The following is a 25608-nucleotide window of genomic DNA, read 5'->3' on the forward strand; positions in this document are numbered from 1 at the left end:
ACTTCGATTAATAATAAGCGTTTGGGTTTCAGTTGCGAACAATGCGTCGTACCAGGACGTCAGTTGGGGTTATGGCGGCGATAAAGCGTTCGCAATTAATTCCGACATTCATTCCGCGCCGGCGAGTTCTCGTTACGAGATAACTTAACGTCGGGGGAGATTAGCAATCGCACACGCGACTTGTCGCGGCGACTTTTCATTGAATCGCCGCCCCTCGACCAAATGGCTCCGTATCACTCGAGAAATCGACCAAGCGGCGGTATTAAACGGGCGGTTGGCCGACCTGGACCCTAAACAAATAAAACGTTTCTTCGAGGGGCCTCTCCTGGTCCATCTGCAAGGCAAATTTTCGGGAACTCCTTTCCCTTTTTACCGGGAAGTTATGCAAATCAGAAATATCGAACGCGGCTCCCGTCGAGATTCCTCGTGCGTTTGACGTTTTCCCATCTGGGGGCGACGCCTGATCTTACCCTGCGAGGTGGCGGTGCTTACCTGAAAAAAAAACAATCTCGTCAGTGGTTGTTGGATGGCGCGCCGACTCGGGGAGGAATCATTCAGACGATTTCACTGGTAAATTAAAGGAGAGCCGAGTACGTGGCGGCTTCCTTTGAACTTGCTCAGTCGAAGCTTATTTTTCCTCCCCCACAGATGTCTTTGTTAACCGGCGGAAATTAAAAATCCGCCATTGGAGCGGAGGAAAGCGTCGGGGGGGCGGCATAACTTATTAACGACTTAATTCGAAAGAATCTGAGCGTCGACTCTTTCGCAATCATTGTCTCAGAGATAATTAGGGGATTGCGTCTTAAGCCTGGAACTTCTAATTGGAGCCGTGTCGCTCCCCCCGGGGATTAACAATTAGATTTAATTAAACTTTGTCGTGCAACGTTCAAAAGTCGCTTCCATATGCACGTTGCGACGTCACCGCCGCCGCCGACGAATCCCGCTCAAAAGCGCCATTTTCGATCTGATTAAAGGCGTCGCACGTTCTACCATACCGATTGTTCTTGGATGACATTCTCAATTGAAACGTGAGCGAGTTTAATCAGATATTTTACTGTCCAGACGCACTTTTTATCTACCGTTCGAACATAATTCGTGACGAAAATTAAAGATCTTTATCTTTCTCCGGGGTGGCTGCAGTGTTTTGTGTCTATCACGCAGCGGAAGCTTTTTTGCGCAGGCTTTAATCGAAAGCGCAACAGCTTTCATCCATATTAAAATCATTCTAAACGAAAATAATGACAGGCTACCCTTCCTAACACCCGAAGAACCAATACAAAAAATGTATTGTCAGTGGACCAGTGACCTGTTACGTACGCAACAGATGGAGTCTTCTACGCAGGATTTGTCCCCAATTGAAGACGTCTGGTAGACAGAACTTACTAATTAATTAATGCGTCTCCGCAAATGAAATAAATCAATGTTGAGTGAATCGATGCAAGACAAAAAAAAAACTGTCTCGGAACTAAAGTCCATTCAAAAATCAAAAAATCACCACCTGTTGCTTTAGATTGGTAAAATTTAAAAAACCCTAGGTAGATATTTTTTCATACTATGTTGGTAACTATAAATTATGACATTTATTTGATTCAAAATAAAATAAAATTGCTTTGAATTCCGTTCATACTGTTTTATTAGCAGCACGTTTAATTTATTTATTGATTCTTATTATTTTTACTTAAACATGCCCAGAAAAACAAGACACTTAATAAACACTTAACCTCACAATTACAATTACAATTCTCACCAAATTTTACACTAAACAGCGTCGCCGATAGTAATTATCGAGGAAAATGCGACGTTGGTGGTTTTTTGATTTTTGAATGGACTTTACATACATATTTTCTTTGTTTTAATACATAATGAAGTAATATTACAGTTCTGAGTCATTATTGTGCATTTTTGTTCAAAACACTGCGCTAATCTACTTTGCGGCAAATAAACGAAAAATGATTAATCACTATGTATTGACACTTACATTAACTGGAAGGTGTTATGGAACTTCGTGTATAAATTTTAACCACCGGCACAAATCGCAATGCATAACGAGACATTATTTTTAATCGTTCTGGAAACAACTATTATTTTTGATTCTGACTGCAACGAAAAAAATAGTAGGCGCTGTTTAGCTGTGTGCTGCATACGTTTTACACTAAATTTTTGTGTGATGTAAACGTGATGTGAAAATGTCAAAATTGTCAAAACTTGACTACGGTGGTAAAGCAAGATCTCAATGTATTCATCAATACCAATAATGGAAATTAATATTTGTAGTAGGAGAAACTAAAAATGTCTGTCTGATGCTGTGATCACGTCTGTTGGAAAGTGGGGTTATGTCAACATACAGATCATTCAAAATCACCTCATGCAATTCTCGATATAAATGAAGAATCAAGGAAATGGTCATTTGGCAGTAAGAAAAACGCGAAAAATACCTGGGGATTACTAAAGGTAAAATTAATTCGATTGATTAATGAAAATATTTTTAGATAAAAACTAATCGGATAGCAAGAAACATAAAGTTCATAAAAATGTTTTATAGGGGATGAAAAGGCAAAAAGCATCAAACTACTTACAACACTGGCCAAAATATACAACAAAATAGCACAAATAGAGCTAACTTTATTGGCGATGTTCGTCTTTGTGAGTTATTTTCCGTTGGCTTCAATAAATGTCTCGAAACAAGTCAATATTAACCGTTTGGTCTCAACTGTGAGAAGACGACGTGGCATTTTCTTTTTGAATCCTGAAATTTCGTACCAAAACTCAAATTTATAGATATGCGCCACAGTTTACGTCGAAAAACGTTTGCGCCAGTCGTTATTTCAGCGAGACTTTTCTGCCAAAATGGCGCCTCCGAGAGTTGCCAACTGCGACTGGATTTAGTGTTATCTAAAACTCCCTAATCATCACTAACCTAGTTACTAGGGACTGGTCAGAATCAAAATGAATACATATTTTTTGTTGGAAACAACTAATTTGACACTCTGTAAATAAATTCGTCAATTAGCACGTGCGACAAAGTAAAAATGTTTTTTGGGATTAAAAAAATCTCACAAAAACTAATCGATTGTTTACTGTGTCATCAGTGTTAATAATAATAATCGCGCTAAGTAAATGTTTTGCTGTTTGCTGTTTGATTTGTGAGTGAAAATAATTTATTTTGATTTTTAATGAAAGTTTACCAATTCGGTGTTGTGGTCCTAAAGTCCTAAAGCCACAAGCAATTGAAGAAGAGTTAAATTTGAGTCTAGTAAAACTAGGAAGACGTGGAGGTGTTTCCACATTTTTCACCACATGAATGCGATTTTCAAGAATATTTTTAAATTTTCAAATTTCAAGTAGTGGCTTTTAATTCGTTTTTGGTGAGCGTCGAACAGAAATGCGGACCCTTGAAGTTTGCATTTTCCATAAGATACACTGCTTTTTTGAAAATAGTCTATTCTTTGACAGCCAAACAGCTACAGATTATATAATTTTCATCAAAAGAAAGATTTGGACTTCGGCTATCTGAGAGATTGCATTTTGAATATTACACCAAATAATATTTGGACAATTCTTTTTGTATATTTATCTATACATACAAGGTGATTTACTTGTGATAATGAGCCCGACGGAACTGAAAATGCAACCCACAATACATTTGGAACGTAAAACTGGATCTGGACGCGATACATATCCAGCTTTACCTTCCAAATGTATTGTGTGTTGTATGTATTTTCAAATCCGTCAGGCTCAGTATTATCCGTGAATCACCTTGTATATTATCGATTTAGTGTGGTGTTAGATTTTAGTCTTTAAATATCCACGGAATCATTTTTTCAGCGACTTTCGAACGCGTGTCGAAATCTACTTTGAAAAGAAGTCTGCACACTAACTTGTGATATCCACGTAAGTCTAGTTGTTTTGTTACAAAAATAATTTGTTTCATTGATTTCTTTCGTTCTATCGACGGTCATTAAGAACCATTTAAGAACACTTTTTGTAATCGCGGAATTATTTACTTGACTAGTTCATAATAAATTAACTTGATGTGCCAAGTACTATTTAGTATTTAGTTAATCGGTTTCAGTCAAAGTCTTCCGCTGCTTCTGAATGAATCGAAAATGTAAGACCCAGGTGGTGATTCCTTTGCTCTTTCGATTTTTAACAATTAACAACAAGAAATACAAAAGCTTGTCAAAGTCAGAAGCAAATGCACTGTCTTGGCAATATTCTTTCTTCCTTCACGATCGAGCCCATTTTAATAGAAGTCTGCACCTAAGCATATTTGTTATCCTACAAAAATGATTTCATTGATTTTTTGCGATTCCACCAACGCAACCATCAATCATTAATAACTGTTTAACAATACTCATTGTAATCGTGGAATTATTAACTTGTAACTTGTTCACAAATACTGATATTTACATTGCATTGTTATCGCAGCTAATTGGTGTCAATTAAATTTTTCCATTACTTTCGAACAAACCGAAAATGTCAGACACATTTAATGAATGAAAAATAAAATTACCACATTTTATTTTTATTATTTTTCTACATTCTCCACTTCTTGTATTGGTTTTTTCAACAAAATTTAGAAATCTTCTAATGTGCCACAAATTACATAATATACAGGCTTATGATAAAGTAAGGCACAAAATTCATAAAACGCACAATTTTTGAAAAAAAAGCAAAAGCACGTCAAACAGTTTTTTAAATTCTGCGCCCTTTAACGTATATAGAAAAGAAAATTGGGTCAAATTAGTCAAAGTTATGACGTCATTACTATGTATTTTTTCCAAATGGGAAGCTACGATTCCGATTAGATTATTTGATAGAGCCTATTTTTCTGGATTATAAAAAACTAGTTTAAGTAGGGATTACATAAAGAAAAAATAAGCAAATTAATAAATAATAACTAATACCGTGCGATCAAATAAAAAAAAATCAGAGTAGGCGAAAATGGTGGTTTGAACCAATCAAAGCATCAGAATAGCACAATCCAGGTAACTCGATTTTTTTTTAATTGATCGCACGTTATATAAATTAAACAATACTTTAAAGCAAGAATTTACTATAAAAACTGTTTGACGTGTTTTTGCATTTTTTTCAAAAATTAATACTGTACATTTTCTGAATTTTGTGCGTTACATTATCATAACCCTGTATACAAAATACGTTACACAGTATTTTCAATACCTACTGAACAAAAGTTTTCTCGGTCATTGTTCACTTTAGCTACTTCTGGAATTTTCCCGTTTTTTCTGGCTAGACAACCTCCGGGCGTCCTCCTGCATCGTTTTCCACCACGCAAACCTTGTGCAAATGAATTTTACTTACCCTTTAGTTATACTAAGACATTGGCGCGACCTTGACGCGACCTTGAATCACAACAAGAGAAAAAAAAGGGCATTTGCACAAGGGGAAACGATCTAGGAGGACGCCCTGAGGCTGTCTAGCCAGGAAAAACGCGAAAATTCCAGAAGCAGTTAAAGTGAACAATTAGCGTTTTCTCATTTGTAGCCTCCACATTAGTAGTTATTCATCGACTTATTTGACTTTTTTGTTGCGACAATTCAAGCTTGTCAAATTGGTGCTTTTTGTACGCTTTGCTAACGATTAATTTGTTCCAAGAAATTATTAATTTATAACTAATTCAGTCAATAACACGTACATTAATTTAATTATCTCGTTAGTTCAGACCCAACAGAAAATGTTCCTCTACTGACGCTTTCACAATCCAACTAACGAAAATGCAATACAATTGCAAATGACGAAACACATTTTGTTTTCAAGATGACCTCTTCGCATTATTGCTCGTCTTGCGTCACAAGATTGTGAAACACATCAAAGTTATTTCTGATCCATCACGCAGCAATCCTCTTGACTTCTTCACGAATCCACCACTTCACTCTTCATTCGTTGTCCCCCGAATTCTTCACTTTCTTTAATCTCCACCAGAATCTCTTCATAGACAATTGTGTCGTTGTTGCAGATGTCGATGTGACGTAATACATGTTTACAAAATTTTCCGTTACCAACAAATCAAATATTGATTGCTCTCATTTATGATTGTGGAGTAATTGCGTTTTTAAGTAACTGAATTAAGTCAGACTTGTTAAAGTAATTATTAGATATCGAATGACGTGGTCTGTTCATTTTTGGGCCTCGTCATTAATAAAATATCTTCATCAGAAAACAGATAATAAAACTGTCGACAAGACATCGTTAATATATTTATTGTATCATATAAATAATCTCTACCAATTAACATGATTATCAAAAAATCTTTATAACGGCAGCGCTGACAGTAGCCTTGCCGTGAGAGAGAATTTTAATAAGTCTTGTTATTCGAATTTAATCAGCGAGATCTATTTATTGTTTGAGAGAATTTGAAATGATGGAACCTTCCGGAGACAAATGTTTCGGTGGTGTTGCGTACATCGATGCATCATCCGCCGTGACAATCACAGCACAGGGGTTGGCACCCCGTCTCGCCCCATTCACCCCGAACAATCAGTGTTTATTCTTTTGTTCACGCGAGATTTATCCGATGTTTATTCACCTGTTGGAGTGATTACAACGGAAATAAATTAATTACGTCGTCACGATCAAAAGGCGCCATTATCGCGGAACGTCGGCAATCAGTGGACTGTGTTTTTGTCGGATAAATTGTTTCCGACGAGGAGGGACGATTTTAGAACACCCTGTGTTGGCTCCAATCAGCCCCCGCCCACACCCTAATCGGAACTTAACGCGGCAACGGTCGCTATCAAAGGGCCGGGAATAGGGCGCGACCTTCAAAAACCGCCCCAGGTGAGGCCCCCGGCGAATTTACTAAACAACACGGAAGCAAATTGGACGACAAAGCCCGGATTTAATTACGTCGACTCCAGGAAAAACGGCACGACACGGTCCTGCGCCTAATAATTCCGGACGTTTATTAAAAAACTTTCGCGAATCGAATTACCCCGGCGCGGACCCGGAGTATAAATAAACGTCGCGACTTTAATAAAAATCCCGTGAGCACACACGAGCCGAATAACCGAGATTTATCCGGCCTCTTAATCTCGCCGAGTAAATAATGTAACGCACGCATGCACTAAGGCCGTCCGGGCTCCCCGGAGGATCCGGAGCTTTCCGCATTAAACACCCGCCAAGGACGACCGGAAAACGGACTAATTTCGAGCGATCGCGATCGGACGGGGGAAAGCCGGAAATTGGGAAACGCCCCGGGCACGATCGGGGGAAACACCGGGGAAACCCCCTCGGACCGCCGATGTACACACTCACTGTGAACCGCTCTCGAACTTGTGGGTAAACTGCCCCAGGCAGGCGCAAGAAATGAAACATTTACTGCTTGCTAACCTGTTAATGTTACACTGCAGAAGCTTTCCACCTAATGTGATTACAAGATTATGAGAAATATCTTCCCGAGAACTTAAAATCACAAACACTACATTTTTCGAGTCTTCTGGATTGTAAATTTCATGTTACAGCACTCGTGTGTGTAAACATCCCACGTGTAAAAAATGTTTTATACACACGTTGCATAAATAACTGTTGTGTTGTATTATTTGAAATCCACTCGCTGGATCACTTTGTAGACGCCGCACCAGTTGGCAATTCCGACGAGATTGCTCCTGAGGACAATTCTTCGATCCGTACGACACATGCGGGTGATGTCGGAACAAAATCAGGAAGGTAAACAATGACATTTCTATTGTTCGAGCTGTGATTGGGACAAAACAAAAACGATAATTGAATCTGGTTGGTAATGAGCATAGATGGCGTCTAAAATAAAAAAAATCCAACTGACTTATTAGCCTTTAGATGTGGAATTTTGAGAGATGCTTAAAGCTGCAGAAAATATTTCCTTTAAAGCGCGAGGGGAGCGAGAATGAAAGCTCACACTGCACAGGTTAGATTTATGGCTCCTTATAATGCCGAATCTTGAACAAAGAGCTCGTAAAATTATTGTGAATTTGTATTTATTGCCGCGGGGTCCTCTATGATTAACTCCATTGATTTGATGGTTATTTTTGGCGATTTAATAACTCGGGCAATAAATCCAACAAATACAGTTAATTTGAGGACACATTACGCCTCACTTCGTTTATTAATTGGAGCTTTCTGACGATTTCTCCGACGAAATCTCTTGGGTAATACCCCAAGGTTTCCTTTTAGACCCGCTCTTATCATCCCCAAAAAGCAGTACATCAAACAAAATAGTATATGTCGGCGCCACTCGTGGAAAAGATTTATTTTGTTATTTTAATGCTTTGGCTGTACTCCTTATACCAAATAGAGTTATTTTTAGAAACATGTTATCACTGTTCTTAAGAACGCGTCAGCGGGGCAACCCCTGACGAACGGAACGTTCGTGTGTGACGCGAGGGTAGTACCATAATAACTGGAGAGTGGAGCGTTAGGTACACGCGCGCGGACCGTTACGTTCTTTATTCCCTTTATTTATAACAAATATCAAATAATAATGTCTTGGCGACTAAGACCTCATCCTGTTATTCTGACATCAGAAGTGGGATGTGCCCCGTCAAAGTGGCCTGTGGACAATACAGCGAGTAACGCGGAAAGTGACAAGTCCGTGCGTAAAGGATTCTCAGGTGAAGGTTCGTCCAGAGCAGACACCAAAAGTATCTGTACACTGTTGCAATGGAGACTCGGTAAAGGCGCGACGCTATTTCCTTCCGGTCATCACACCGAATTGAAGCGTCGAGCTTTGTCGCCGTCTTCCAACAAGCCCAACAACGAAAAACGGGTCCACTTCCCTGAGAAATGCCATTTTTGTGGACGAATTTGCACAACGGTCTGCGTGGAACAAGCGTGCTGACGCCTAAATGCCTACCTGTTACAAATTGTCCCTCAAAGTCGAAACGGGAGCAAGTGGTGAATTTGGAGAAAACTTAAATCTGGTGAGACCTTTCCTTTTTTTTTAACATAGGTTCAAATTGCTCTTTAATGAAAGACAATATTTCACGTTATTTGAATGGCAAGCAGTTTAACAACATGACCTCACTGATAGGGATTGGTCGTGATGGCTCTTCTTTTTGTGATAGCCAAATTTTAACCGTGGTTGAAATTTAAGACATATTTATTGAAAAATTCGTTCTATGTGGTACCTGATGATTTTATGTCTTCCGTGGACATTGTAACTGGCAGAGATTTAATAGCACACAACATTAACGTTTAACTAAATTCCACCGGTTTAATTGTTATCTGGAGAGTCAAAATTTATTGAAACTCTGAAGTGTTTTCTGGAATTGATTGGAGCCGTCAAAGTGGAGACCCAAGACGACCCAGCCGCGTGACCTTGTATTAATTACCTCGCCTTTTTGTCTCGTTTTGTTTATGTCACGGGGCGTGGGGGATGTGAAGGAATTTAGCATCTGGCTTTAGTTTAGAATCAATGACATGTTAACTTAAGAGAGTACCTCTCCTCATTTACGATGGAATTGTTTCCGACTTTTGTTGGTATTTTGATGAATCTTACAATTGCTATTTTAAATGAATCTTACATAAGTAAACATCAAGATAATTTTGTTATTGTTGTACCGTCAGGAAGGGTAACCGGTACTCTTGAAAGTTGAAATTCGTTTAAAAGAGTGATAAATTCGTTTATCGGAGACCATACTGACTAGCTACAACTGAGCGCGAAATTGTTAGAAAACGCCCATCCAACTCTGTCAATTTCTTGGTTTTAGCTCCTACTTCGTTCAGTCAATTTATTCGAAATTTTTCCGTGGTGGCTGAACCGTCGTAAATGCCGTGAAACATTTTCGACACTTCCTGGTCGGAGGACGCTTGACGGTAGTGACCGATTATAAATTGCAATGCTTTCAAAACAGCACGTACAAAGTAGGTATGACCTAACTCCTCGAGCACAGGGCTGGTAGACTTTTCTGCAAGCTTTTGATTTTGATATTCGTTATGGCGAAGAAAAACACATGAAATATGCCATCTTCTTTTCTCGGAATCCACCACTTAACACGGCGCCCTTAAAAAAAAACCATAAAAACATTCAAATCGTTGATTTACAGGCGGATTAGTTAGCTCTCGCACAACAACGAGGTGATGAGGTTTTAAAAATAATCGCCGCCCTTAAAGCGAATGAACTTGACCCAGATTTAACTAAGACGTATGTTTAGGGCTAATACTCTTTTCGAAGAATTCAACGCGGCCATCGCACATGCTTGTTACCGGTTGTTCCCCAAGCAGGGACTTGGTCGATAATAAATCACATGTAGATACACACTAATTTGAAACACCTAGTTAAAAAAATAAATAAATAAAAATTTGGATAAATTGTATGTCCTGTACTGGTTTCTCAAAATGTCGCGAACAGTTCGCAAATTTGTTGATAAATGCCTGATTTGCAAATCTTCGAAAAATCACACGGGAAAAACTCAAATGCAAATGCTTCCTATCCTCAAAGTTTCTCGACACTGGCATACAGTTCAAATCGATATTTTCGGCAAATTTTTATAGATGTTGAAAAATGTAACAATTATTAAAGTTTGTGGAAGACGACGGTTATAATTTCGTTAGTCACGCTTGCCGGCGGATTTGGAGCAGCCCTTTCCGTTTTCCATAAAAGTTAAAAATAGTCGAAATATTATTTTACGAGAATTAAGAAAGGGGATGTATAAATGAGATTTAATTAATTTTTAAACACTCTTGTTTTGACCTAAGATCAAGATCTAGTAACGTCTACTGATTTCCGAGAGAGATGAAGTAGAATTAAGAAGGTCTTTGTTTAATTTTTGGAGAATCCTGACAAATTGATGTGTTCGATTGTAACAGCTATTATAAAATTAACACGCAAAAGTGACCTTAAAGATATGAATTTGTTTATCTATTCGGCGCCCCATATCGTATCATTAGCGATCAAGGCAACTGCTTCACAAGAGTGAATTTAACATTTTTTGTTCTAATTCTGAAATTCATCTGCACTTCATCGCACACTGTGCAAACCGGTCCAATGGTCAGGTTAAACGTCAAAACGAAACCCTAAAAGCGACTTTGACCGCTATGGAAATCGAAAGCGAACAAAATTAGCAAGATAACTTAGGTGAAAAGTACAATTATCGTTGAATAGTACTACACATCGAGTGATAGGTTTCAGTACCCCTGAAATTTTATTTGGCACACCTATCCGTTCGTTAGACTTACAGAAGAAGAGAGGATAACTTCCCTGTATCAGAAATTCGTCGCATTGCAGCAAAGCGTCCCACAGTGACGCCCTTCGGAAGAATGTAAGAAAGGCCACTATACTTAAGCCTTTTCGCGTAGGTGATTTTATCTTTTATCCAATGAACGGATGATTTTTAAGTTTGACCTTAAGTTTCGTGGACTGTTCAAAATTGTCAAGGTTTTAGAAAATGCTCGTTATGGAAGCACACGATCACCATATTCGTGTTCCTGAGGGCCAAGGAAAAGTTTCGCTCTTGCTAGCCGTGTCGGCGGGAACTAATGATAAATGAACATCAGGTAAAAGCCTTTTTTTGTTTTTTTTGAGCAATATTGTGTCGATCCTGGCTGAGGTCAGATGAATATTGTGTCGATCCTGGCTGTGGTCCAGATGAATATTGTGTCGATCCTGGCTGCGGTCAGATGAATATTGTGTCGATCCTGGCTGCGGTCAGATGAATATTGTGTCGATCCTGGCTGAGGTCAGATGAATATTGTGTCGATCCTGGCTGCGGTCAGATGAATATTGTGTCGATCCTGGCTGTGGTCCAGATGAATATTGTGTCGATCCTGGCTACGGTCAGATGAATATTGTGTCGATCCTGGCTGAGGTCAGATGAATATTGTGTCGATCCTGGCTGAGGTCAGATGAATATTGTGTCGATCCTGGCTGCGGTCAGATGAATATTGTGTCGATCCTGGCTGTGGTCCAGATGAATATTGTGTCGATCCTGGCTGCGGTCAGATGAATATTGTGTCGATCCTGGCTGTGGTCCAGATGAATATTGTGTCGATCCTGGCTGAGGTCAGATGAATATTGTGTCGATCCTGGCTGCGGTCCAGATGAATATTGTGTCGATCCTGGCTGCGGGCCAGATGAATATTGTGTCGATCCTGGCTGCGGTCCAGATGAATATTGTGTCGATCCTGGACGCGGTCCAGATGAATGTTGAGTCGATCCTGGACGTGGTCCAGATGAATATTGTGTCGATCCTGGACGCGGTCCAGATGAATGTTGAGTCGATCCTGGACGCGGTTCAGATGAATATTGAGTCAATCCTGGACGCGGTCCAGATGAGTACTGAGTCGATCCTGGATTAGCTCCAGATGAGTTATGTGTACCAATAACTGTTTATTACGTTGATCCTGGACCAGGTCCAGATGAGCCTGCTTGTTGAGTATTGTATTTAGTCGATCCTGGTTTAATGCCAGATGAGTCATGCCACCGCGCGTTGTGTTTAGTCGAGAAATGTTAGATTGTCAGGAAAGGCCGAACGTGTCTAATAGATACAATTTGCTGTAGTTACCTTTCCATAAGGATGCCCGAGGACGGGCATAATGTCAGAATGGCCGTGTCGGCGCCACTCGTGGAAAAGATTTATTTTGTTATTTTAATGCTTTGGCTGTACTCCTTATACCAAATAGAGTTATTTTTAGAAACATGTTATCACTGTTCTTAAGAACGCGTCAGCGGGGCAACCCCTGACGAACGGAACGTTCGTGTGTGACGCGAGGGTAGTACCATAATAACTGGAGAGTGGAGCGTTAGGTACACGCGCGCGGACCGTTACGTTCTTTATTCCCTTTATTTATAACAAATATCAAATAATAATGTCTTGGCGACTAAGACCTCATCCTGTTATTCTGACATATATTATATTGTTAGCGCCAAGACGTACCTCATTACGTGTCCAAGTGGTGATTCTGCATAATAGTGCTAGTCTTCCACATTCTTAAGAGCGGACCGCACCCCAGCAGATTGACTACGCGCCTCGATCAGTGCGGACGCATTATTATTTAAGCTTTTAAGATTAAAAGCTAACATATATCATTAAGAGTAGAAGTGAGTCTTTTTGTGGCTAGCCCAGAGATTGAAGGCGGAAACGCAGTTTTCAAATTTCCTAGGACTTGAAGTACTTCTACTCCGCTCAGAAAAAAATTACAGTTTAACCGTCTCTATGGAGATACACAAAGGCGCGATTTTCGACCGCTTGAAGATAAAAATACTTTTTCTTTCTCTTCACAACTGATCCTTATTAAATAACGAGTGAGATAAGTTTTATCGTCAGCACGATTAACCCCATTAAAAAAATAGTAAAAATTAAGAAACTTTAGGGTTACATTCCCTTGATATAAGACTTCAAATGTGTGTAATCAATTTTCACATATCACTTAATTCAGAGCCACAAAAAATTTAAAAAATCGATTTTGAGCAAAAACATTTTTTTTTCGTACACGCTCATAATTCACAATTAATTCAAAGAACACATTTACGAAATTCGCATCAAAATACATAAAATTATTCGTTTTTGAATTATCCCAATTTTAACATTAAGAGCGAAAAATGACCAAGATTTACAACTGCAGTGTCGTAAAAAAATATCTCATTGTTGGGAAACATCTGTTGACCACTTTTCTAGTAATTCTTAAGTCCCTAAAGGGTATCATAAATAACCTACGTCAACTTCTTTTGTGGAACTGACCGCCCAATTTAATAATAAATCATAGCTAAATTTTACGCTTTAATATCCAATTCCATTTATTTCAAAAACCGGTGATGTTTTCATGATTTTAATGACACCAAATTTTTCCTGAATGTTTGAAAGGACTCTCAGTGAAAAATTATGTAAATTAATGTAGCAGTTATTGAATTAAAACAAAATCTTTACCTGTTTTATTAAAAATTTTGAAATTTTTACAGACTGTTCTAGAGTGATGCACAATCATTCCTGAATTTTTTGAGAATTTTAAATTGATTAGAAGTGGATGTTTTCGCACTGACGATAAAACTTATCTCACCCGGGACAAGTGACGCAAAATGAGACAATTTTACTGAGTTTCTACATTTTGGTGCTGGATAAAAATTGGTGGTAATTGTTCACTTTAACTACTTCTGGAATTTTCGCGTTTTTTCTGGCTAGACACCCTCAGGGCGTCCTCCTACCATTCAAACCTTGTGTAAATGAATTTTCCTTACCCTTTAGTTATACTAAGACATTGGCGCGACCTTGACGCGACCTTGAAACACAACAAGAGAGATAAAAAAGGCATTTGCACAAGGTTTGAATGGTGGGAAACGATCTAGGAGGGCGCTCTGAGGGTGTCCAGCCAGAAAAAACGCGAAAATTCCAGAAGTAGTTGAAGTGAACAATTACCAAATTGGTCCCGTGACTGATCCCTGCGTGACACCATCCAAGAAACCATTGGAGATTTGGCAGAGAAATCTTGCGCGCGAAGTCTAAATCACACAGAAAATCACCGAGAACTCATAAACTTGTTATTACGAGAGTTACATTTGTTTATTTATAGCTGTCATGTTCTGCTTGATTGCATGAACTAATTTGATGGTTATTTAGGTAAGTTTAATGGGTGGAGCCATAAATGCAATAACAATAATGTCAACTCGGGTCACATTTCCTTGTATTACGTCCCATTTCGTCACTTTTCAAACGATTTGCTGCAGTTGTTGCAACTGCTGGTTTCGTAACAAACCCGAGGAACGCGGTTGCGTCACCCTGGAGCATCCACTCTTCCCGATATATTTAGCATTTTCTCCCTTTTCCAGTCGCAACTCGACTTAATATATCAATTCCATCGACTCGCTTTCCCCTCGAGCTGCACATTTGTTCCCTTTCTCAATTTCCATTCGCCTCGAACCCTCTAATCGGCGCCTTTAATGGCCCTTAACGACCAAAACCTTCGCAACAATATTGCTCGCTTATCCGACAAAAATAAGCCGTGATTTATGTCTCCCCGGATCCGCGATCAATCACTCGAAAACTATCGACCGACTTTCGCAATTACCGTGATGACATCCGAATTGCATGTCTCGGTGATTCCCCGAGGAGTTGCGTGCGCGGGAAACCCTGCATCGCGGACAAAAACACACCAAAAAAAAAACATCCCAGTGTTTATCCTGCGAGAAGTCGTAAAACGGACAGGACCTGTGCCGTGCGAAACAGAGTCAATATTGGCCGAGCAAAAATCTAATAAAACCCCAATCACGAGGCTTCCGTCGACCGCTTTCGCAGTCACGACCCGCGAATTAAAAGAGTCGGAAGCGAAACTCCGGAATAATGCGAGTGAAATATGCACGAACCTTGTCATAATATTATTCGGAACAAATTTAAACTAGGTCCCGGTCGGTGTAACTAATCCAATTAATATGTTACGCCTGTCCAGATGTTTTGGATTTGTTTGTATAACAGAACGGCCCTCGGAGCGTCTCCGAGTAGGAGGCGCGTGTCGAATATGCACAGCAGCGGTCCGACGGGAGGGCCTTGAGGGACGCCGCGCGCCGTAGCACGTTTCGAGAGGAAAAACGGTCGTCGTAACGGTAATTAGGGTCGGGAAACGAATAAAAATAACGAATCGGAAACGCGAGGGATGCTCCCCGGGATTAAAAATTGATCGGGATCGCGCCGCTGCACTGTCCTTCGATGATGGGAGAGTGCGAAGGGGCGAAGACGTCCAGGTGGACCCGTCTGGTGGTTTATTCATGCGAGCGACTTCGATCGCGTGGGGCTCGTCAATCGATGGCTTGCTCGGCTGTTTGTTGTATTAATTAATTCTTTTAGTGTTGGCGTTCTTTTGTGAGCGTTCGGGATTCACGTCTGCGTTGATGGATAGGCGAAAAAATACATAATCTAGACTTATTGATGCGTCGTGCGGAGCGCTTTCAGATGTCAGTTAAAAATTCGGGGCGGATGGTAGAGGTGGCGGGAGTGCCATTAACAGACATCAACCGAATGTAATTTTGAAGGATTTAGAATTGAATACGAACTAATGTGTAGGAAAGCCTAGGAAAAAAAATGAAGATTCTACAGGTCCAGATGAATATTCGTTCGGGCAACTTCGTACTCGTGATGTGTCGATTTCACATTTTTTCAATGTTTATCTAATCGAAAGCTCGAAGCTGACCTTTGCTCTACTCAATCTACAGTTCAGGTTTAAATACAACGCTTTCGTTCTTATTTTCTTGTCCCTTAACAAATACTTTCATTTGAAATTTTCCTGACATTTATTATATCAGAAACAATACGACATAAGCCCGATATTTTAGTTCAGAAAGTTTCCTTCAGGTTTTAAGGAGTTTAAGGAGGACACCACAAGCACAATATCTTTCTGGACGCAAAATGTAAAGAATTTTCACATTTTCTCCATGTTTATTTTATAAACAACTCTACCTAACAAAGCCGCTAATTCTGTTCTAAAATCAAGAACAATATTTTTAATTTGTAGACAATTTATCGAGTCAACTAGAGCGATAAATTTCTTGTTCCAAAGCATATTTTATGGATATTTCTTCTATTTATTTTTTTCGACATGTACCTTCTTCACTACTTCTTCTGAAAACTAATATATACTTAAATAAATTATTTTCGGTACTTGCTGACCAAATTTACTTCCAGTGTTACCTCTCTAGGTAGATCAGCGAATAGTCTCGCATTTTTCGCGTAAATAAGCCTGGCGAGCTCGCTACACCGCGACATACTACACATCGATTTATCGGTGCTGTGCAGTCCCCTGACATTGTGTTTTGAAACACAGGGCAGAATACAAACTAGAATTATTTTCTCTTTCTTACAAACGTTGTTTGAAGAAAATCGATCTATAAGTTTTTGAGTTAAGTGGATTCAGTCACACAAAAATTCTGAAAACTGTGAAAATGTCTGGCGTTTCATGAAACTAACCCAAAAATATCGGACACTTCAACTTTATTTATTATGTATAGATTTCGCTTTAAAAAAATTCCATATTTATTTTATCATCTTTGATTGCTTTCGCAAACCAGCAATAATATTTATCTAAATAGCTTAGTAACGTTTCGACAGTTTTACATGACGGCGAAAAAAAACTCAATTTGATTCGCAAACTATGTACAGTTGGTTGCAAAAAAAAACGGGAAATGAAAATTTCCCTAATGTAAATTTGATTTTGTCAATTAATTGTACCGGGTGAAATAAGTTTTATCGTCAGTGCGAAAACATCCACTTCTAATCAATTTAAAATTCTCAAAAAATTCAGGAATGATTGTGTATCACTGTTAAAAAGTCTGTAAAAATTTCAAAATGTTTAATAAAACAGATTTTGTTTTAATTCAATAACTGCTACATTAATTTACATAATTTTTCACTGAGAGTCTTTTCAAACATTCAGGAAAAATTTGGTGTCATTGAAATCATGAAAACATCACCGGTTTTTGAAATAAATGGAATTGGATATTAAAGAGCAAAATTTAGCTATGATTTATTATTAAATTGGGCGGTCAGTTACACAAAAGAAGTTGACGTAGGTTATTTATGATACCCTTTAGGGACTTACGAATTACTCGAAAAGTGGTCAACAGATGTTTCCCAACAATGAGATATTTTTTTATGACACTGCAGTTGTAAATCTTGGTCATTTTTCGCTCTTAATGTTAAAATTGGAATAATTCAAAAACGAATAATTTTCTTTTGATGCGAATTTCGTAAATTTGTTCTTTGAATTAATTGTGAATTATGAACGTGTACGGAAAAAAATTTTTTTTGCTCAAAATCGATTTTTTAAATTTTATGGCTCTGAATTAAGTGATAAGTAAAAATTGATTACACACATTTGAAGTCTTATATCAAGGGAATGTAACTCTGGAAAAAATTGTAAAAATCTGTCAATTTTATTTTGACAGTTCCCGTTTTTTTTTTGCAACAAACTGTATGTTTATTAACAAATGCTCTTTGTAAAATCTACTTTAACGACCGACTGAGCTAGTGAACATTTTCGAAAGCCTCATTTCGTCTTGGAGACCGAATCTGCGGCGAAGCAAAAAACTGTTGTGATGTCAGCTCATCTCCGTAAAAAACATCGAGTTATTGCGTGATTAGATAATTTTTTTCCGGGAGCCTGTGTCAATTAGGCTTAATTCCGCGATTCGCATTTGGACATGTTTTCAGGTCCTGCGAGACAGGTCAACAGTTTGATTGTAATCTGAAATGGCACTAATCAAGACAAAATACGTTGTAAAAAAGCCCATTTGTTTACAATTGGGAATTAATCCGTCGGTTGTAAATCGAAAAAAGCAAATTGTGCAAAACGCGTTGCGGCTCAGCTGTGCGAAATTATCGACGGATGCGGCTTTATCAAACCCGAATTCCAGTTCGGGTAATTTTTGGCACGTGGCCGTCATTTTGTCCCGTTTGGGGGCGGCGTCGGTGTTGAAGGAACTCGCCGAAAACGCACCCATCATCGCCGGCATCCTAATTAAAAGACACGTTCGTCGTGTGGCACCGCGCCAATAATTCATAACCCACACGCCGCCCCCGGAAACCATAAAATTCCCTCGTCGCACGGTCCGCCATTGGCAACATCAAACGCTGATGATTTTTGATTTATGGCTCGGATCACAAGACTGTTGCAACAACATCCGCCGGTCATGAATAATTACGGTCGACGTTAACGAGTCGGGGGCGCAAATTCGTTAGCGTTTTCATTGCGGTCGCGTCCGCCTTTGATATATAGGTGCACGCACATGTTCGGCCCGGAAGACCGCAAACTCCGGGCTCCGGGATCCGGCTCATCAACCCGACGACGTCACGGAACGTGCCTGATTAAGGAGCCGGCCGGGACGAAACGTCGCGCATTATCGCCCCCTCCGTCTAATCTAGACGAATTCCGATGTCAATTCCCTCGCAACGCTATTCCCTAACATAAGTACGACAAAAATGAAACTTCCACACATCGGACAATGGATGGTAGATTGTCTGCGAGCAATTCGTATCGAGGGAGGAAGAAGAAATGAAGTGACAAAACTCCGTCAGCGCTCAAAATTCCCTAACGGCGTCTGACATAAACTGCCAACTGCCTCATGCCCAGTTTTCCTCCGTCGCGAGAAAAATGAAGTGACGACACTTCCTCCACACGACCAAATCCTGGCCAGACTGGAGAAAACATAAATTCCGGATTTCGACGAGCACATAACTGCGGAAAAGTTAATTTTGGAGGAAATACGAACGTCTGAAAATATTCGCTCGACTCTTATTGCGTCCGTATAAATAAATATCCAGTCGGACTAGAAAAGACTAGGATAATGGAGTCGCGCTGATCCTGTCGGATGTCCTTTAAGGAGTCGAATTGCGATATTTACGACCCCCCTTTCGTAATGATGATACACCGCCGAGATCCACATCTGTAATGGAATGTCCTGCAGAGGCGGTCCAAATTAAAAAACAACCAGACGGACACAGATGTCGGTCTAATTAAACTACTAATATTTAAAATTTATTCGTCAATCGGAAACATAAATTTCATTTTTTTTTACAGTTATTAAACGCGACCGTACCGCCTCCTGGCCTCGCCGAAACGAATTAATATTCAAATTCGCTTCATATCCATTCGATGTGATTCCATAAATAATGACACGAGTACCTAATAATTCATTTCCTTATTATGTGCCCCGCTCCAAATTTAACACAACGCCAAAGCGCGAGCTTTCGCTTTCGCCGCCCCCACCGACAACTGCTATTTTATTAACGGCTTTCGGACGGCCGAAAAAGCCGGTTCCCCTAATTACACAATTCGAATGGAAATTTCGCTGTGTGCGAACCGGGGGTGGGTCACGCCGCTCCCGGATGGAGCACGTGCCGAGAGCGGTCATCGAGGCTCTCACACTCAAAAGCGCAATAAAGACGAAGAGATCTGGGTCTTGCGGTTTTGGGAGAGGGCCAATGGTGAGTTAGTGCAATAAAGCCAACAACCGGAAGGTTTTAGCGGGGTTTTTATTGGATGGAGCGAGTGCAGTGTGAGATCGCGCGTGGAAAATGAAATCAAAAGGAATTTTCAAAAATCACTAAATTCTCTAAATCACGAAAGTGAAGATCGCATACAACAAAAACAAGAGAAAAAGAACAAGAAAAAAAAATATCTACGCGGAAAAAATTTGCTTGCGTCCAAAAGTATTGGTACAAATTCCGGAAAAAATATTATTAAAGTTTTGAAAATCACATTTTTGGAATTTAATTTGCGTCAAAAGCGCTTCACGAAATATTCCAATTTCGCCTGACTTGCAGATTCATGGGTTCTCTCCAGCCTAGTAACAATGAAATTGCATTGCACAAAATATTAATTTCCATTATTTACTACACTTTGAAACTCTTCCTAATCTGTACTACATATGTATTTATCTCGAAGTTGTGATTTTTTTAAAATGTGTATTACATATATCCTTCTCCAAAGGATGTTTTACTGATATTTTGTTGTTTGTTTTTTCTAAAAAAAAATGAAAAATGTTGGAAAGAACATGGATTTTATGATAGAATGATTGAGAAAGAAAAGACAAATTAAAAAAAAAAAACATTTTTTATTCAAGATTTTTATGAACAATTTTTTAGGCCATAAACGGTAATTTTACGTACTCACAAGCGGACGAAAAGTAGCTCTTTTTCGGACGCACTTTTCGGATGCTGACCCTGGCGCCATCTTAGTAAGTTAGCAACGAAAGCGACAAAGTCGATAATTGTCCTGTCACCATAAATTATGTAAAGATGGAATTATATTGCAAATATGTAGTAAATTTCTAATTTTGTTGGCAATCTGATAACAAATACATACATATCTAGTATAAAAAAAATTGTTAATATGTATTAATAAATGTGTCAATTTGAAAAAGGTGTCTTTTGTCGTCGCTTGCTTTCAAGCCTCGGCTGCGCCTCGGCCAGAAAACCCAGACTCGGACGAGAAAGATGCACTTTTTGGCCTTGATACACAAATAACTATTCCAGTATATGTGTTAGGAGTAGATATTTGAAGAGTACCTGGGCTATTAAAACGAAGTTTTAGATTTATTTTTTTGTAAGAATATTTTTATTTGGGCAACTTAAAAAATGAATATTTGATCAGGATAATGCGCGAAATATACGTTATCCTGATTCACCACGGTCGAAATGTGGTCCCGACGAGAAAACCACATCGTTTCACTCTAATTTAATCTGGCAAAATCGGTCAGTCAGCACTTTCCGTTGTAAATTTGATGGAATCAGTTAAAAAAATTACCGTGAAAATTCTGCTACACCACTGGCGGTCCATTAAAACTACTCTAATAAGTTAATGAATTTTTTATCAGGCAGTTCGACGTACGAATTAAAATGTGGCAAGCTCCTCACACGTCCGATCCTTTTATCCATAAACATAAAATCGATGGTTTATGTTGTTGCGCGGCTTAATTAATGAAATACGCGTTTTCACCGTCTAGAATTAATTACTGGATGTTATTGCGCGGTTCTACCGTCAGGTGAACCCATCCAAAAAAATTGCGCAGGGAGTCCCGAAATAGCTCGTTATTAAAAATCGAGAAAGTCTCGAAAAAAGACAATTTATCGCCACGATTTGGCACCGGACCGCGTTGACGGTGAGGTTGCGGCGCGGGACGTGTCAGCGGACGGACCGCACCCTCGCGAAAAATACTTCCCCTCGTTAAACGATGATTTAGGAGCGCCTTTTCGATCGAGTGAATTACGACATGCAACAGCGGTCGCAAATTAATTTGTCCGGACTCGGTCCGAGAACGGGGAAAAGACAGCGAAAGCAAACATCGCGTACAATGGGAGGTTATTAGAGTTAAAATTGGCTTAAACAAATATTTACACCGAGTCATACCGTTTGTAGTGAAAATATTTATCGCGGGCCAGTGGCGTCTCGCGCGTAGGAGCGCGCAGGCGCACCCCTCGCATTCGTGACCGCACCGGCGGTCGAAAACACAAATACAAGACGTAAAAGTTTCGGTGTAATCGATGTCGGAGCTGTGGTCGGGGAAAAATCGAGGGTTAATTTAAGTTGGGGCGCAAGTTGCGCCCCTCTTGTGCGGCGAACCCGGCAACTTGCCGGGATTATTAATAAGACGTTTGCTCCGATAATCCGACCACTACAACGTCGAACAGTTTCACATCAAAGCCGCATCCCTCTCTCGACATGCCGAAAATCGATCCTTCTATTTTTATCGTCTCAATGAAAACGCATTCCAAAGACAACGCGTGCGGCAATAAAATTTCAATATGGAGGCGCGCCTCTCCACTATTACTCACGATGATCTCTTTTCGGTAGACACTACTTCACGTGCCGCAAAAAACGCCGCCCCAAAAAAATAAATCCACACAACTTGTCTCTCAACACCGAAACTCATTACCTTCGCACAAAACAAAACTTCTTCCACTAGATGGAAAACGTTTTTGTGCGTCTGCTAATCAAGGTTTGCTCTTCAAATTGAAAATGTGAGACGCTCCGTTGCAAAACAATCAAATTAAAAGTCAAGTCGAGAGATGTCAGATCCGGAGATCACGCCGGCCGCTCTGCGATCACGACCAAGTCGCCACAAAAAATCGTATCTGGACGTGTACGAAGTGTTGCCCTATCACGATCAATTCTTTTATTTCCGCACAAAGATCTCGTGATTTCTCACGAGACTGAAATATTTTAGAGAATTTAAGGTCCCGAAGAACCCGATGACGTGTTGGTAGATAACTCCCACCCACGCTTTCGCTTTCTGGATGCGTCCCATCCAGTGGGGATTATCTCTTAACCAGTATCGACATTTATGTCTGGAGTTTCTTATTTTATTAAAAAAATGTCGACATCTTCATTTCTCGCTGTCATCGCCTCAGATCTCTCAAGACTGTGTAAAGTGTGTAAAGTCTATCGAGATACAAATCGTTAAACAAAATGCAAATTTTCGTTTGATCTTTCTTCGTGAAAATCTCGGTTCTTTCTGTTTAAGCAAAATTAGAGAGACGCTAATTAGGAGATGTTAAAATTCGTGTTTTTTCACTTTTCTTTGAGTGATTTATTTACAACCCCACAAAGTCTTTTCCAAGTTGATGAACTTCAAATAAACTCTTCTTTAAAACAATCTCTTGGAAGCTCGTAAAGTTACGACCGCCTTTAAAGCTGCAGAGAAAGGTTTGTTGTCGTTGATGAAAATCTATAATTTTTTAAATGCAATCGACTTTCCATTCATGAAACAATAATAAATCCCAGCGCTGTTTATAGCAAGTGTTCGCCTTCTTCTTTACGATACTATTTCTGAACGCTTATTGGATAAACATTTCCAAGAAGAATTCAAGCCAAATCAGCTTGGAGATTTGAAAAAGTCGAGAGCCTGGAAACAATCTGATCGTGTCTGATGAGAGGAGGCCGTAAGCTTTGGAGTATTTCGTCTTAATGAGAAATAAAGATCTTATTGTCTCGAGATGGAGCAACAGGCGCGGGGTAATTGCAGGATTTAAATAACGACACCTGATATAAGGACGACTAATTGGGAAATTAGAGGACTAGTTCCCTTGACGTTCCTTCGGTGACGCCAAAACGCCATCATAAATCTGGAATTTATGTGTAGCGCCATAACAAGCGCGTCATCTTTCCGATCCGGTCGTCCGGAAATCCCCAACTGTCAGATCCGAAGAGTCAAGATGTTACCGACTGTCGACAACCCATCAATATTCAATGCGGACTCGATTATGATCGTCCGAAAATATATACAATTCGTTCCGGTCCAATCAATTCATCATCTCGCATTGTTATTCCGCATTTGACTCCGTCCATTTCCGGTCAGTCGGGAAATGAAGTTTATTATTAATAAAAAAAAACTCTTTTTTTTTATTTACCACTCGTAAATTAAACGGAGTGATGATGGCGTTTTTTTTCCTATTCATTCCGACACGATGGCGTATTAACGTACCGTTGTAAAACGAGCCTCCCGGAAAATATTTTTATTTATTGATAATAAAATATGTGAAAAAAGGTTACGGCGTAACTGTTTTCGCGGTTTCTGCAAGGTTTTATGACACGATTCCGCTGTAAAAAATCAGTGGCGTCTCGATCACTCCGACGCCTAAACTATTAAACTAATTGTTGGAGTGATTGCAGGATGCGATCAGATCTTTCAAACTGAGAGGTCGACAAACAAATTTTTAATTTTTCTGCATCATAACCGTTAGTTCTTAAGAGTTTATGACTCGAACTGTGAAATTTGACACCTATTTTGATTGTGACCACAATGAAAAAAATAGTAGGCGCTGTTGCTGTTTAGCTGTGTGCTGCATACGTTTTCCATCAAATTTTTGTGTGGTGTGAACATGACGAAAAATGTCAAAATTTAACAATGGTGGTAAAGCAATGATCTCAATGTATTATCAATACTAATAATGGAAATTAATATTTGTAGTAGGAGAAACTAAAAATGCCTGTCTGATGCTGTGATCACGTCTGTTGGAAAGTGGGGTTATGTCAACGTACAAAATTAGTTCATGCAATTTTCGCTGTAAATGAAGAGTCAAGCAAATGGTCATTTGGCAGTAAGAAAAACGCGAAAAATGCCTGGGGATTACTAAATGTATGTAATCAGACCTTTAAATTAATTCCATTAATTAATGGAAATATTATTAGATAAAAACTAATCGGACAGCAAGGAACATAAAGTTCATAAAAATGTTTTATAGGGGATGAAAAGGCAAAAAGCATCAAACTACTTACCACACTGGCCAAAATGTACAACAAAATAGCACAAATAGAGCTCACTTTATTGGCGATGTTCGTCTTTGTGAGTTGTTTTCCGTTGGCTTCAATAAATGTCTCGAAACAAGTCAATATTAACCGTTTGTTCTCAACTTTGACAAGACGACGGACGTGGCGTTTTCTTTTTGAATTTTGAAATTTCGTACCCAAACTCATTTTTATAGTTATGCGCACAGTGTACGTCGAAAAACGTGTGCGCAAGTCGTTGTGTCGACGAGACGTTTCTGCCAAAATGGCGCCTCCGAGAGTTGCCAACTGCGGCTGGACTTAGTGTTATCTAAAATTCCCTATCAATAACCTAGCAACTGAAAAGTTACTAGGGACTGGTCACAATCGAAATGAATAGATACAATGCGTCACACGTCACTGTACTGCTACTAGAGATAAATCGAAATGATTACTTGGTTGCCAAAACACAAGGGGTTTTAGGATAATGTAATATAAAATTAAAATTGACGTCTACTCTTCCTCGCTTATTTCGACCACATGCAATGTATTGCAATAGTAATATGTGATTTCTTCCTGTAGTCCTTTAAACACTTTTTGCAAAATGTTTGAGTAGTCATTCCTTTAATCCTCAACTCAGATTCTGGACGCCTTCCAGTTGATTTGCCTCTATTTACACTTTCGATCTGAACAAATGGCTTGATTACATCTCGGGGCCACCAAAGACGTTTCTTGGTTTAGAAATTGAACATATTTTGTAAGGTATTTATTCTTGCCGTCTAACTTATCGTTTGCCGAACTCAATAATGAGATATATCATTTTCTTTGTTGCTAAAGCAAAGAAAATGTTCGTTACTCACTATCACTACAATAACTAATGGCCCGCGCGGAAAAAGAAAGCTCTTTTGTTGCATCGACTGACTCTGGACG

General features: G+C 39.3%; 1 protein-coding gene across 4 annotated transcripts in view; it reads right to left on the reverse strand.

Moving 5' to 3' along the window:
• Positions 1-25608, reverse strand: part of dnc (phosphodiesterase dunce) — a 120821-nt gene that overhangs the window by 78203 nt on the left and 17010 nt on the right. The window lies entirely within an intron of this gene.

This window comes from Tenebrio molitor, chromosome 3, assembly GCF_963966145.1.
Source record: "Tenebrio molitor chromosome 3, icTenMoli1.1, whole genome shotgun sequence".
Classification (NCBI taxonomy): Eukaryota; Metazoa; Arthropoda; class Insecta; order Coleoptera; family Tenebrionidae; genus Tenebrio; species Tenebrio molitor.